This window comes from Serinus canaria, chromosome 4 (genome assembly GCF_022539315.1).
Source record: "Serinus canaria isolate serCan28SL12 chromosome 4, serCan2020, whole genome shotgun sequence".
NCBI classification, from domain to species: Eukaryota; Metazoa; Chordata; class Aves; order Passeriformes; family Fringillidae; genus Serinus; species Serinus canaria.
The window spans coordinates 44,860,132-44,875,959 of record NC_066317.1 but is presented as its reverse complement, the minus strand read 5'-3'; the positions used below and the strand labels follow the sequence as shown (position 1 = coordinate 44,875,959).

General features: G+C 39.9%; 1 protein-coding gene across 3 annotated transcripts in view; it reads right to left on the bottom strand.

Moving 5' to 3' along the window:
* LNX1 (ligand of numb-protein X 1) overlaps positions 1 to 15,828 on the bottom strand; it is a 148,846-nt gene that overhangs the window by 107,617 nt on the left and 25,401 nt on the right. The window contains exon 1 of one of the 3 annotated variants that reach the window (XM_030238723.2): positions 2,237 to 2,372. The exons of the other annotated variants lie outside the window; for them this stretch is intronic. The gene's annotated coding sequence lies outside the window, so the exon portion shown is untranslated. Of the gene's footprint in view, positions 1 to 2,236; positions 2,373 to 15,828 lie in introns of those variants that run through there. 3 annotated transcript variants of the gene reach the window in all.

Sequence of the window (15,828 nt, the reverse complement as noted above, 5' to 3'; positions counted from 1 at the left end):
AGAAATCTCTACTCAAAATTTCTGCAGCACAAAGAACTAAGATCCAACGTGCAACAGCAGGAGCAAGAAGAAACTGTGTCCATGAAGCTTTAGCAGGATCTACAGTCACAGCTGGTAAAGACTTTTGCTAATGGGAAACAGCAGAGGGAACTGATTTAACAAGTAAATTAAGTATTTTCTACACCTTGTATGTGCAAGTCTCTCACCCTCGGGCATACCGTCAATGAATGCAACTGCAGCTCCCTCATCACAGCCCTGCATTCAATACCACTTCTGTCAGGGGAAAAGTGTCAGGGCTTTCAGGCAAACTGTAATTGCAGGTCATTGCTTGCAGGCCCTGAGTCTAATTATTGGCAAAACAGCACTTGAAGATTTAGCTTTAGTTTGCACTGTGCTTGTTCTCTAGCCATTAGCAAGTATTTAAATAGAATTAATTGGCTACTTGCAAGGTCATTTCAATAATTTTTGAAACAAAGCCTAGTGAGTTCTCACACATGCAGGGTTAGTGGTAGACAGAGCTCAGCCTGCCAGCAATGAAGTGTGCAATACACAGCCTCAGCGACAGAGCTAACTATTCCAGTCCTCAGATTAGTGACTTTTTGTCTATGCAGAACTACAGATAGACAGAGCCTGTGTATGGTTATCCCAATCCCTCTATATTTAGGGCTCGAACCATTGAGAGAAATGGTAACAAGAGTGAGCAAGGTGAGGGAAGGCTGGAGGGAAAATAATTTAATTTTGCTGATACAAACTGATCTTTCCCCTCTCCACCCAAGCCTATGCATTTACCTTTGCAGGGAAGCATAGTTCAGCAACATAACCATATCCTAAGAGACTTCCTTTTAAAAACCCTCAATTTGTCCCATTCTAAGGGCAGCATTTCTCTCAGGTGCATGCTTCTTTGTGAGGAGAGAACTTTAACTCCATGTTTCTATTGTGGTTAACAGCTGCATTAAACAATAAAATTAGCAACACATATTTTACAATTAGGAATCTTGTGCTTGAGCCAGTTCTTAATTAAGAGCCAATGTGTAGCTTGATTGCATAGTTTGCATAATTAACACAACACATATTTAAATCCTATCTCTGCTCACGAGGTTGCAATGGCCTGTAAATCAATAGCTATCTACTGTAGATCATGAACTTCTCAAACCCATTTATTAAACTGTTGGCAGAAAATTTACCAAAAAGAGACAAGGGAAAAAATCAGAAAAAAACCCCAAGAATAGACATGGAAGTCTTATAAATTGCTCACCCAGTTCTAATAAATCTACAAAATGAAAGATGTGACATATTTAAAAATTTCTGAACAGCCCACTGTGTGTGTGTGTGTCCTAGGAGATAAGCTGTAGCTTATAGTAGCTGACTCAAAATGGATAATCAGAGTTATGATATAATGACAATTAAAACTAAGAAAACAAAGCCGTGCCTTATTGTTCACTTATGCTTTTTTTTTCAGAACTAGATAGGCACAAGAGTTTCATGTTAGAACTGGATTAGTACATTAAATGTAGTGTACTATGGAAAAATTACTCTAACTGTACCTGTAGTGGGCTCTGAAATAGCCATTACCATGCAGAAAACATGTCAGTATCACTGGGAAAATGTCAACATGCTGCTCAGGAGAGACTGTATGAAATATCAGAAATTATTTAAAGGAGAAAATGTTTTCTCACTGCATCCATCTGTGGATATATTCAGAGATTTTTTTTTTCCCCGAAGGCAATAGTAGAACTGCAACAGATCAAGACAATACAAGACATGCAATGAAGATCTATTAAATCATGAAAGACACAGGGAAAATAAACAGGGAACAATTATTCCCTTTTCCTTGATACAGAAAAAATAGGCAACAATCAATCAGATTATCAAACAGCAGGCTTAGAACCAACAAAAGGAAACCTCTGCTAAAGGTCCAAAGTACATCTTGATTAAAACCTAAACTGATCAGAGCTGCAGAGCATTGTTCTTCTATAAATTGTAAACATAGCAGCTTATATTCAAATTATGGCTCACGATTTCCAAACCGGTAAAGGTTCCTGAAGGTGAACCTGTAAAGGTTCCTTAAGGCACTCTGCAAAATTTCTTTTATCTCTTCCACTGATTTTCATTACTGACCATTTCAGAACATAAGGTACCTGGCTATATGGACCACTAAGGAGATCTCCTGTGCAGTAATTAGCCCTGGTCTAGGCACAGCTCAGCTATAAACAACATTCTTGGCAGTAGAACTTACCCTGGTGTGGAGAAGAAAAAGAAGCCAAGTTAATGTAAGGACCCTGAAGCTGCATCTTCAGCAGAGTGCCTCTCATAACAGTGCTGGTGAAAGTATTTTGTAAGCTATTTCATAAGCTTTGTCTATGTTTCTGTGATCATGGAGAATATGAAAAAGCTACAAGTTAATTTGTGCTGGCACCAGGACATTCAGAGACCAAAAAGTCTGTCCTTGGCTTAATACAGAGTTCACCCAAAATCAGAACAGAGACAGCATTATGTATTTCTAATTGGTCATAAGCAACATTTCACATGTGGAACTCAGCATTCCCAAACTATTTGATCAGACTTTTGAAAGAGATTAGGCTGAAATAAAAATCCACTGAATCCATTTGTTCTGCAGAAAAAGGCAGTGAATTATCTTATTTAATGTTGCCATTGTGAGTTCTTTGCTGAAGTTCCTTAAACAAGTAAGCAATTTAACTAGTTCCCAAAATCAGGGATGATTTCACATAGGAATCAGAACTGAAAAGTTCCATTACCAAAACCTGTGTTGTCATAGCCTGCTGTCACAACAGTCTGGTTTTGTCTGCAAGCTCCCTGTGTTTGCACATGCATGTGTGGGAGAAATGACTGAGCCCCAGCTTGCACGTGTGCCTTGTTCTCCAGGAAATTTACATCAAAATAGGAGACTTCAGTGGTGAACTCTCCAGGATTATTTGAAAGGAAAGCTTAAGAGCCTCCCTTGAGACTTTTTATGAAGCCCTTCATTTAAAATATCTTATTTGGCTATCAGCAGATAACCAAAAGATCTTTTAAGATGATATTGCTTCATCTTAAAGAGGTTGGTAATCAAAGAAAGAAAACACAGTTTTTAAATTTAACTCCTTCTGTCAACTGCAAACAGATTCCCCATTTGGTTGGTTTTCAAAGACAATCACAGCAACAAAATGTAAAAAACAATGTACCAATATAAAAATACCTCAGAAACAAGGTAAGCAGCCCTTGAGTGCTAAGCACTGCCATATACAATGTGGTGTGGGGGTTTACAGAGATTTACATGGCATCTGCTGCTCTCAGGAGTGCAATATCAAGGAAAAGTGTTCTGAGTGCTGCCTGGTACAGAAGGCAGCAGTCAGAGCCTGTGTTCTCAGGCATTCTCATAACTGCTGCCCTGACCTCATTTTTTTACTTTCTTAATTTTACAAGTGTTTGCATTTGGTGGGCTAGCAGAAAGCAAATACTACTGCAAATCCTTGTGAAACCAAGTGTTGTACCAAGAGGTGCTTTGGCATGGTGGAGAGCAGGACCTGGGCTCTGAAGGAGAAAGGAAGCTTGATCTGTTTTCAGATAAATCAGAGTCCAAGAAGGAAAAAGATGTGCTTTTTTTTTTAGGTAGGCCTTTCCTTTTAAAATGTTTTATTTCTAGAAAAAAAAGAAAATCTTCCTCCTTACAGAGGAGGAAATAAAAAAATGACAGTACAATTTCCATATAGACAATGAGAAAAATGCAGTAATGCTGCTGTATTTAGAGTGAGTGGAGGAGATTGCCCACACTCCAAGTACAAGGAGAAGGCAGCACCACATGCACCAGAGATGGTGGATACAGGAATGGTGAGGTGGAATGGGATATGGGCCAGTGCCTCCTACAGGTGTCACTCAGACATCCCCTTCCCCAGCATGACCTCCTGGCCTGGCCTAGCCCTTACTGAGGACTTTCCCCCTGGGGTCCATGGGTTTCATCTGCCTGCTCCTGCTGCACTGCAGTCTTTGCTGTTTGTGCCATGCCAGTGCAGGTCATTTCCTGACCTCCTGGTTAATATAACTGGTCCCACCAACCTTAAACAAGACGGGTTCTGCATTCAGTGCATAGTTGTGACAAGCAAAACTTCCATATCTTGGGAATTACCACGTTTATATGGGGAGCAGGAGGTCTTGCCTGCTGGCTAGAATTAGCAGCCTATGCAGAGTTCATTTTGAGTATGAATTACTTGCAGTGAGCACCAGAAAAATGCCATAGCAAGCAACAGAATGACTGTGTCATTGAGCCTGACAGGTACTGCTTATTCCTAAACTAGTTTTCTTTTTCTGACCTCAGGCTGGATTTCTGCCCTGTATTTTTTCCCATTCAGCAGGATGTGCTGTCCCTGCTGACAGTGGTTAAGCCCACACATAGGAAAACAGTTGCACCAAGCTGAAGAGAGGCAGCACTTCTCCAGCACTTGCTTACATAGACTTTGCTTGTGTTTTTGGCCAGAACTACCACTTTAAATGTTGCACATTTTTCTTCATTACTAGAAAGGACAGGATGAAGAGGAAACTCAGTCTGACTATTCTACTGCAAAGCAATTGATGGGAGCTTTCTGCTTTCTTGGTTTAGCTCATGCAGTAACAACCTCTACAACCACCACCTCATCCCTTTCACAGAGTCTCACAGTTGGCTTGCCAGACATCTCAAATAATGTTTTTTTCATGTTTTCTACATTTCTTTTTTGATGGTTAATAATTTGTCCCCTTCAGAATGTCGTGGTTACATACCCTCCAACTGCTCAGCAGAGACCTGAGAGCCTCAGCAGAGTGCAGCTCTACAGCACTCTGCTGGGACTCTCCTTGCTACTGCAACTCAGCTGGGACAGTTCTTAAAGAAATATAGAGGAGGACCAAAAAAAAAAAAAAAAAAGGTCCAGAGGTCAGTAAAATTATCAGGCCCTCAAAAAGTGTCCTAGTGTCCTGTAAAGAGGAGAATCCATTTACTGTGTGGGCAACTGCATGGGAAAGTTAGGGGGAGGTTTCTGAAGGAAGGAGGAGCATGATGGTACAAGTAAATGCCAGGCTGGGTATTTAGAAATTTGCGGGTTTTGTCCTTAGCTTTTGGTGTCTTCATCTAATCTTAAAATGTGACTATCAGCTAAAGGAACAGCAAAGCAGGAGTCAAAACTGAGCTCCAGCTCTAACAAGATGACAAATGTGGCTGCCATCAGCAGCTCCTTCTGTTATTTTAGCTAATAATTCATGGCTGGTTGATATAAAGCCATGAATAAATAAATCAGTAGGTTTTCCTAGCCGTGGTGGTTAGGGTGGGCTGCCCTGCCTTTGGGACCATGTGAGCAGTGATGCTGCTGCTGCAGCAGGGTCTGGGTGTCACCACTGCTGCAGTTGTCACTAACTCAGTCCTCACCACGCCTGGCTGGTGGCAGCAGCTCTGCCAGGGTGGCCAGGAGCCAAGCAGGGCCAGTGCCTGTGGATTTGCCACAGGAACCTGCCTGTGGGTTCCTGGGAGGCTGCACAGAGGAGAGGGCTACATCTTATTACACACACTGGCTTAAGCTAAGATTCAATTACCTGTGTGTTCTCCAAGCAGGTGTTTAAGTTATCCTACAGCCATCCCAGCATGTGGCAAACCCCAGGGAGAGAGCCTCCAGCATGGTGCTGTCCTGCCACTTGCAGACTGCTGCAGCTGCAGTTCTGCAATGGGTCTTGCACGTGATTTCTTCCATGAGTCGGGCAAGGCTGAATCAATACAATTTTTTTCTTTTGTATTTTAAGGATTATTTACACAACCAAAAGAAAATAAATCCCATAAGAAGGAGTCTCATTGCAAAGGGTGAAATCTTTGACTTGTTCAGAGCACTAAATTCCATGGAACTAAGCCAATGTAGGCCAGCTGAGTTTCTGTCCCTTCATATTTAAAGATGGAGGTAAAGACCTGGTCCAAAGCTTTATGATACAAAAATGGTTTATAATGAAAACAGACCAACACCATACAAATGTTCCCAATATTGAACTTATTTTCATAGTAGACATAAAGGTGAGAGCAGCAAAATATTGGGATTTGAGAAACCTTTATGAGAATTAGACAGAGAAAAAAACAAATCAGAAAACAACCATAAAAGTCTAGGGCAATTTTCAAAACCTCTTTTGCAGTTTTCTCTTCCCTCCTTTTTACAAATGTGAGAACAGTTAACCACTCAGGAAGAACACTTTATAAATTTGGAAACCTAAAGAATCCCCCTTTCAGACTTTTAAATTCTTAAAACAAAGAGTTGAGACTTTTTTTTAATCTAGAGAAGAATAAACATAATCTTTTGTGTGACAAAATACAAAACAGGCTTTCCGCCCCACATTTCAGTCAGCTGAGATTTTAAATAGCTCTTAAAAAGTGTCATGTAACAACCAGGCTAGCAGTACTGCAGTGCAAAAGGGAAGTCTTTCTGACTTTTTACACAGCATACCAAGTAAAGAAACCCAGCCCACCAGAGACCAGATCTTACATCCCCTCCGCGGGATGAAAGGACTTTGTTACAGCTACAAGCAGTCTGCACAGTAGTGATCCTGTCAGACAGGGTAAGACTAATCAGAAATGTCTTCTCCCTTCCAGCCAGCAAGGCTCCCCATCCAGCCAGGGAGACTTTGCCTCATGGGAAAGAATGTCTATGAAACTTGGAGTCTGCCTGGTCAGAAGCTCGTGACTCAGCTCCATTTCTCAGCTTTCCTAGCAGCTTGGATAATGCCCTCCCTCCTTCTCCATCTCCCTGTGGTACCCACCTCCAGACTTCTGACACTGGGCCCTTCTGGTCAGACTTTGCATTTATTTCAAAACCCATCTACTTTTTGATGGAGTGACACACTCACCATCATAATATCTTCAGGGGATAAAGCAAGCCTGAGTTCAAAGAGCCCAGCCATGACCATTAATAGCTGGTCTTTGTTGCAGCAAATGCAGTAAGAACACAGATACTGTGCAGTCTCCAAGTATTTTTAAATGTGTCTAGAACAGCAAAAGAGACCAGCATCTCCTTCCTAGAAAAAGGCATCTGGTAGCTCAGACAGCAGGTGTCTTAGACTTTTGTCCAAATATGTTCATGGATAAAGAGGCAACAAGGTGCCTGCCATGCTACACACTCTATCCATAGTATTGTCTGTGCCTGAGAAGCACTTCAGACACAAAAATCTCTGCAAGGTTGGAGAAATGCTTCTCAAACCAACAGACATTTTGCCTAGTATAGTGTTTGCTCAGTACAGTGTTAATAACAGCAGGGTATTGTGAGCATGACTTAGGTTGGTCGTGTTAGAATGTGTTGGGCTGATGAAGAGGGGAAGAACAAAAAGGAGTTTTAAAAACAAGCAAACAAACAAAAAACTAAAAAGCATTTCTCTCTCTGAACTGCACACATATTTTTCCGCCTAAGCACAGCATGGAATGATTTTTTGTTTGCATGTCTGCACATCTTAACAACCAGAAGAATGTTGCATGGATGAAAAGATCTCTTTTGACCAGTTAATTCCACGACTAACATAAGCACAAATGTCCTGTACCCACACATAAACTAGTTTGCTCTTACCTGTACATCTGTTGTATGTTGGGAAGCTCAAAAAACCAGACCCCTGGTCTGGATGTAAATCAAACATCTGTACAAACCTAAGCACTCTGTCCCTATTAAAATTCAACAGGAGTGATATATCAAAAACTTCACAGATTGCTGTGAAAATTTAGCTTCAGGGAAGCTGACCTCTTTTATAGGCAAAAGGAAGATTTTTCACTAAAAGCTCACTTGAATGTTATTATTACAACTGAAAATCTTCCCATATTCCCAGGAGATGACAGCATTGCATGTTATCCCAGAGAAAAAGATTGCAGGACAGACTTGACAAATCCAGAAAACATTAAAATAAGCGGATGATGATTTTTCTGCTGGGAGAAATCCAGCAAGTTCTAGACTTGTTTACTAGCCCCAGACCAGAACAGCTCATCAAACTGCAGTACTTAAAACCAGAGCTGAAGCTCTAATATTTAAAAGTGTGTTTTGGAAACAGTCTGTGTACACTGAAAACATTGGACTGGATTCAAAAGTAGCATTTGAAACTGCCATCTCCTAATTAAAACAATATCCTCCTATATTCTTGCCTCAATTGATACCTTAAGCATATCTTGTTGATTGAATTTGTTTAGTGAATGGAGATAGAAAACTTTCCTCACAATTAATTTTCAGTTATTTGAATGTCTAACCAATTTCACAGTCTCTTGCTTCCTCCTGATTAATCTGACTTACAAATGCTGAAGATTGGGGTACAGTTTATGCTAATGTCTTCCAGATTTTTGGCTGCATGATTCTACAGATTCTGTGCTGATACTGAATGGAAATTTCAGTGTTTGAATCACTTTAATTTGGTGAAATTTTTAATAGACGCTTATGGAGAGAAAAAGAAATAGCCACACCTTATTTAAAGGTGTTGAAGATTTTTATAATGACTTTCCTTTAAAAGCCAACATCCCAGTTTCCTATAGAAAATTCAGAGTTTCAAAACTTTTAAAGGAAATTCCTAAAGGAGTATCCAATGGCTTTCATTGAACCTAAACTTGTTAAGAATACTCTACTGGAAAGGAAAATATAATTGAAAATAAAATTAAATACAAAGTTAAAAGTTCATAAAGTCTATATGCAATGGCTCTAAAGACACTGATGACCACCTGACACCATGTGTGTAGGACCTCTGGCAAACCACCACTATTTTTCACTGTTGCAGACTAAGTCAAAGTCAGTGTATTATGAAAAGTAAACAGATTTATTCTAAAAGATTCTTACATTGTCCTCAGTGCTGTCTTAGAAGAGGTTCACCAGTGATGTAATTTTTATCTCTCATATATGATACAATGTAATTTGTTAATTTCTTTTCTATTTCAGGGTCTTTTTAGGCATTGTTGAAAAGAAGTACTACGGCATTTTACTGCAGTAGAAGTAAAGAAAAAATAATTATCGGTTAAAATTAATTTGATTAAGGACTTCTTGCTCTGCTGAGAATACCACAGTGGCTGAATAGAGTGATCTGGAAAACCCCTCACATTTTTCTAGAGACTGTGTCCAGAGCCAAGAATGATCATGCTTTCAGAAACAGCCTCTGTCTGCAGAACTGGGTTAGAAATCATCAGCTACAAGGTCTAGCTGGGGCTCATGACAGATAAGCAACATTCATCTTTCAAAGCTACCGCTAGAAAAGCTGGAAGGTGTGGAAGAAAGGAGAAAGTAAGGCTGTGAATAAGACATTAAAATCAGTAGCAGTTTTCCACATACATTCTGGTACACATAATTTAGGTTTTGAAATATCTGGAGAGGATAAAAGGTAAAGACAAGAAGACACAAAGGACTAGAGAGCAGAAGAAAATGTAATTTACTGAAAAGTTTAATAAGAGAAAAACAATTTTATTTAAAAAGAGAAAATGTTTTATGAAAGCAAAATGCATGATGCATAAATTCATATCAATTTTTGGTGTAAAGGGGTTTGATGTAAACAAAACTTGAGGAAAACTCTCCTCAGTTTGGTGTCTCTTCTGACTCCACTAATGTATGCTGCAGGTGGCCTGTAAACACCTTCCCACTGACTGGCTGGCCATGTGCTGCCAAATAGTGTGTGGCAGCTGAGTCTCCCTTCTCTGAGTCTCTCTCCTCTGCCCAGACCAACTTTTCATCAAGCCTGCACGAAGTCTCTTTGAGACTTCTATACTCTTTCAAACTTGTTTGAAATCAGCGAACAATTCCAAATGTGTTGGATAAGAGAAGGTAGTGGACAAAAGAAGATCACAAATCTTATCACTTCAGGATCCAGACACAAAGCAAGGCTGACTTGAGGACCATGTGGACATGTGGATATCTTCACTAAGGAGAGGTACTAAGTGTGCTCTTTAATCTGAAAAAAGCACATCTTTTTAACCTGAAAAACTTGGCCAAATTCAAGGCAGAAAGGTTGACTTAACAAGAGAATACAATAATTTGTCATGTGAACAAGTCTCTGAAGAGGTGATTCTACATCTCTCTCATATTCAGCACTAGATGCTGATTTGAAAAAAACGTATTTTACCTAAAGTGGATGAAATATGATGGTATAATAAAGATGGGGCAGACAGTGGACCCTAAGGTGTTAAGATCTGTGACCCATTCTGCATTAGTTATGGATGCTGTCATGCAATGGGTTGGTGTTAGCAAGAAAGAACTCTGTGAGTAGTCCCAAAAGCTGGGCTGGATGGGCCTGCTGTGAGCATGGACCTTCAAACAGCAGAGACTGCAAACTCTCCAAAACAATTTTCTTTGCAGCAGTAGAACGAGCACCACCGTGCTTGGGGTCTTTACTAAAAATCCCTACAATCCATCAATTCACACGAGTAAGCACAGCTGACAGGATGCCACTGGAAATGGTTGCTATTCCTATCCATAGCTGCTGCCTTCCACTTTTTGTTCTGGAAAAAACATGTTCTGGAGTGCTGCAGCACTTCACAACTGCTCTGCACAGTGGTGAGGCAGGTGAGAGCTGCAAGGACCAGACACAGCAAAGCGCTGTGTGCAGCCTGTGCCAGGCACAGTGCAGGATCACCCTGTGTCCTCAAACAAGTGCTGCCTTAGCAGGAACTCTGGGAGAGTAAGCCCTTAGTCCATTTGGAGTGATCTGGCTATATCAGACAGCACTTGCCCCTCTTTAAGCAGCTGTGAGTCCACAAAGTGCTCAAGACCTCCTTCTGTCCTGTTGTTAGACATGGTGCCTGATTCCCATTGCCCGCTCTGCCTGGGAACACTTCTGAAATTCCAGCTCAGAAGGACAAGTTCCAGCCTCCAAGGCTTCATCTTCTCCACCACATGCATTCTCATGGATCCAACGAATGCCTGACCTTACTTGGCTTGGGAGCATTTACTGCAGCAGACACAAACAGAGCTGTCTGTAAGTGGAACACTTCCTCTGGGATTGTGTCCTCCCTCCGTGCTGAGTCTCACGGGCCAGGCTCAGTCACTGCTTGCTTGGGCAGGCTGACAGCAAGGAGTGTCCCACCAGAGCCATTCACAGAGCAAGGCTGGGGGAGGAACTTCATGCTCTGTAGTGACACTATTGCAGCAAAATGCATCTGGCAGAAGGAGAAAACTTGCAAAAAACTAAGGTGAGAAGAATTGAGTGTTGGCAACCTTAACAAGCTGGATTCCCAAAATGAACTGGAAGGATTTGGCAGAACTCAAATTACATTTTTAAACAGTTACTGTAAGTGTAAATGTTATTTTATCCGCCCCCTTGAACTGGATCATCCTGGCCAGCCACCAGGCAACCACACCCATGCTGTTACTTTTACAGCTGCAGAGATGGGGGTCAAGATTGCCTATATTCTGTGTAACTCAAAACCTATTATTAAAGTAATTCATTTGCAAATAAATCATCCTTGTTATGAAGCTCCAAGTAAAAGGAATAAAATAAGAGCTTGTGAGCTTGGGATTGTTTGCGAAGTGCAAATCCTCCTCCCTTCCCTGAGCATATTTAAACCCTTAACAAGAATTTGGTCACCAAGAGACCTCCTTATTTCATTCAAAGCTGGGGAAGTTGACACGGGAATCATTAAAGAAAAAAACACCAAAAACCAAAACAAAAGTATCCCAAAATTAATCACAAGGTTTATCAGGTAATGGCTCTTCAGGAGAATGTAAAAGATATTGCATCACTCAAAGGTCTAACACTGAGCCAGAACATGACCGAGAGCATGACTTTTAATTAATGTCAGCATTGCTTTTATCAGATCATGAAAATGAGAGCCTGGTCCCAGCTGAGTCAGTATAAATCCCCACTAACTTCAGTGGAGGCAGGATCTCACCTGCTGTGGAAGGTTTGGAGTGATCTGGCTATTTCAGATCTATAAAGTCCATAGCACTGTATCCATGATGCCTGAGAGGAAACAAGTACCTGTTGTCTGTAGCCCTTTATGTGATCCAGCTCTAAACACTTAGGGCTCCAGTTCTGCATTTGTTCAGCACCTCACAGCAGCCTGCTCAAAAGTTGTCTTTTTCTGGTGGTGCTTTTTGGGGTTTTTTTAATTGTACCCTTTTTTCTTCTTACAGGCTCAGGTTTGAAAGCTTTTCCTGTATATTTAGGAATGTCACCAAAACTTTTGAATGTTTTGGTATAACACATTTTCTTTTAGTCTTAAGGTAAAAATTTTAGGTTTGTTTACTTCTGCAAGTCTGCAATTGGTTATTCTTCCAGTATTTTCTTCCATGATTCTGTAGGATACTGGATATTCATGAGAACCACAAATTTATTGTTAATCAAACCTGGCCTCCAAGATTCATTGTATCTTTAAACAAAACAAATAAAGGAATAAGTTGTTATTAAGCATAATGTTATTTTGTGCTTGCTAAAATATCCATAAATATACATAAAGATTAGTCAGCTTTCATGTGACGAATTAAAGCCACAGGATGGGCTTTAAAGTGATACCACATCCACAAAAATATTGTGCTGAAACTGAAACAGCCAGAGCCAGGATTTTGTCTTACTTTATGGCATTGAGAATTCTGACAGAAATTTCCACAGGACATATTCCCTGATTTTAAATAACCATTCCTTATGTAGTGTGCCTTCTCTGGCTCTGTATTTTAGGGCCTCTAGCACTAAAACACAGGGCCAGAGATCTGGCCACCTACTTGCTGCTGTGGCTACAGACCAGACCTTTACCAGTATCTAAGCTGAAATGTTTTGCATAGTTTGTTTTTATTTCCACAACTATTATATACTTATATTTAGACACGCTTTTTGTAATAGCTACTAGGAAAGAATTGATTGAGTTTGCTTTCATTCTTTACTGTCTACAAAAGCACAAGGTTCATTAAGGATGTTTCTAAAGATGCTGTGATTCTTCTCAATATGTAGTAATATGGCCTGTAAATTTAAATTGATTTTTTTCTACAGGAATATTATCTTTTCAGTAATTTTTTCCATTCCTTTCAGCTAACATTTTAACACCAAAAAATTGTATTTTTATATATTTATATTGGCAATATCTGGAAGTCATTATGTTTTCTGAATCCCAAACTAAAGAGGATCTAGTACAAGCAGCAAATGTATTTTTGGATGCTACATATAAAGCCCCACCACTTTTTGCCTGCCTGTGGTCTAGGGGACTTAGATCTCAGGTCCCTCGAGACAGCACCCAGATCTTGCAAAGTGCCTTTCCCAAAGGAACACTGTGAGTTCCTGCCCAGAAATCTTTTAGTAGCTTACAGGAGAGAAACAATAAGCCATCTGTCATGCAAAGCCTGTGCTGTTACAGCCAAAGGGAGAACTGAATGAAAAGAATATGTACACACAGAGCAAACTGCCAGTAATGTACTGCTTTCCTCCACCTTCCCTTCTCCTTCCCTCCGTGGGACCTACCTCAGCCATCTATGGAGCACAACTGTGGGAACCACCTGGGAGGAGACCATCCCCACCAGCAGCTGTTCTGCCACTGTAACTCTTGCAGCACCATCCACCCTTCATCTGGAAATTACCTCATCCTTCACCAACACGTGTCTAGTTGTTAGAGGCATGGGAACCCAGCAGTGATGCTCCATGGTTTTGCCAGGGAATAGCCTCCTTTTATGAGTCTCAGGATAAAATAATCCAGTAGTACCTGCAGAGTTGGTACTCACTGCTCCTCCCCCATTTTTGGGTCTTCAAATATGCAAAAATCAAAGTGACACACCAGTTTTACACTTCAGAGAGTGACATGCCAGGCAAAGAACACACATGAGATTTTGTGGGGGGAAAAGTATCAATGGTCTCTTATTCACTCATCTTCCAAAAAACAGCACCACCAAAACAAAGGCACAGCTGTTCCCACAGGATAAAGGGAGCATTGATAGTGCTCCTAAAAACAAGCTAGTGCACTCTTGACATTCCTGTCTTGTTGAATCTTCACTAAACTGCTACAACTGCTCGATTTCAATTTGTCATGATCACCAACAACTAAAATTGCCATAAGAGCAAAGGAAGGGAATGCTTGGGAAATGCACGTCTCCATGCACAAGCAAAAGTACCTGATGAGGTATTAGAAGAACAGCAGGGAAATATAAAGTAGAGATTCCAAGACAATTATCTATTGTGTCTGACTAATACTTTTCCAATAATGTTACCTTTCTGGTCTTAACAAAAGTCCATAGCACTGTATCCAACATTTAAGTTACTGATGCACACACAAAGGCAGCAGTGTCACAAGAAGTCACATGGCAGCAAGTACCAGACAGGACAAACCCTGCCCAGGCAAAGTTAGAAACACAAGTGAAAAAATATTTTAACAATGTTTGTTATTATATTCCTTCTTGTAATTTTGACAGGGCTCTAAATATGAGGCCAAGGAGCAAAACATGTGAGTGAATATCTGGGTGTCTACAGTTCTGCTAAAAAAATTGTAGTTATTTTTCAAAGTTTTCAGTAAACCAAAAGAAATAATTTCATTTAGGAAGATGAAATATTTGTGATCAAATTTGCAAAGCATTTTGAACCAAATTAATATTTAGTTTTAATGATTATATAAATCTTTAGTTATATTTTATGATATTTTTAAGGTGATACAGAGGCTTCTAAAATTATGTTCTGTCTTACCCCAATAGAAATAACTTGCTGTGATAAACCCTTTTTTCCAAAGCATATTAAATTTCTGCCTAGGTCCATTAAGGGATTCTGAACTGAAACATTTCACTCAGCCCTTACTCTCTCAATCTTGTTTAGACTGAGATTTGTTAACCTAAGGGAAGAGCACTGGTATAGTCTTGTTATGTTTTCAGCCAACATTGTACAGAAAAATGCACGTTGTTTTCCAAAAAAATAACTGTAACAAGCACTCAGGGAAAGCACCATCACTATATGAAATATGAAGGGTGAAAAAAGAGAGATAGATTTTTCCTAATCTACTGGAATGCTGCAAACTGAGATGTATAGGGCTGCTTTCCAAGTACTCAGAGCAAGCACACTGCCAAGTTTATCCCATGGAGCTGAAACACCCCAGCATGATAAATATGACAGCAATTTTGTTGTCTTTATTGAGAGGACTGCCTGTGAGCTTATAGAAAAATTTGTATCAAGCAAGGTCTATAATGCTGTTCATCCTGCCTGCAGTTCTTAAAGCAAAATGAATTGGGGTTTTCTTTACACTAACCTACAAGAGTATATTTCCAATTTTAGCTTTCAGGGCCAGGAACAGATTCCCATACAGTTACACTGAAGTTGCTCTGCATGAAAAAATGTGAACAGAAGAGAAGGATGAGTCCCTCTGAACAGATACAGTCCCAAAGAAGGGTCCAAAGAACAACACAGAATAAAGAACAAAATATTTTGAAAGAAAAAATAATTTATAATATATGGAATTGGAGTCAATATTTAAAAATACAGCAGCAAGCTTCAACAAAGGTGAAAAAATTGCAACTGATTTCAGACCCTGAAAGATGATAATAATATTCCACACAAGTCATAGTCACAAGACAAATAGTGGGGACTCCTAAAGAGATGCAGAATATTAAATACCAATATTTATTAGTAGTAAATAATTTTTAGTGATTTGTCTTTTTTTTTAATGAATGCCAGAATATGCCTCCAACTGGCTCTTTTTATTTCACTTGTGCATCACCTTGTACTACCTATAATGGTTTGTACTTATAACATTTCTTTTCAGTGAATTAAAAAAAAAGGACAGATGTTTCTTATTTTGCTCTGTATGCATGACAACATAGAAATCTGGCACTGACTCATTCTTGAAGTAGATTTACCACATGTCCCAGTCACAAAACAGCAACACATAGTATAATGTTTCTGGAAAGAATCTTGCTGCAATAA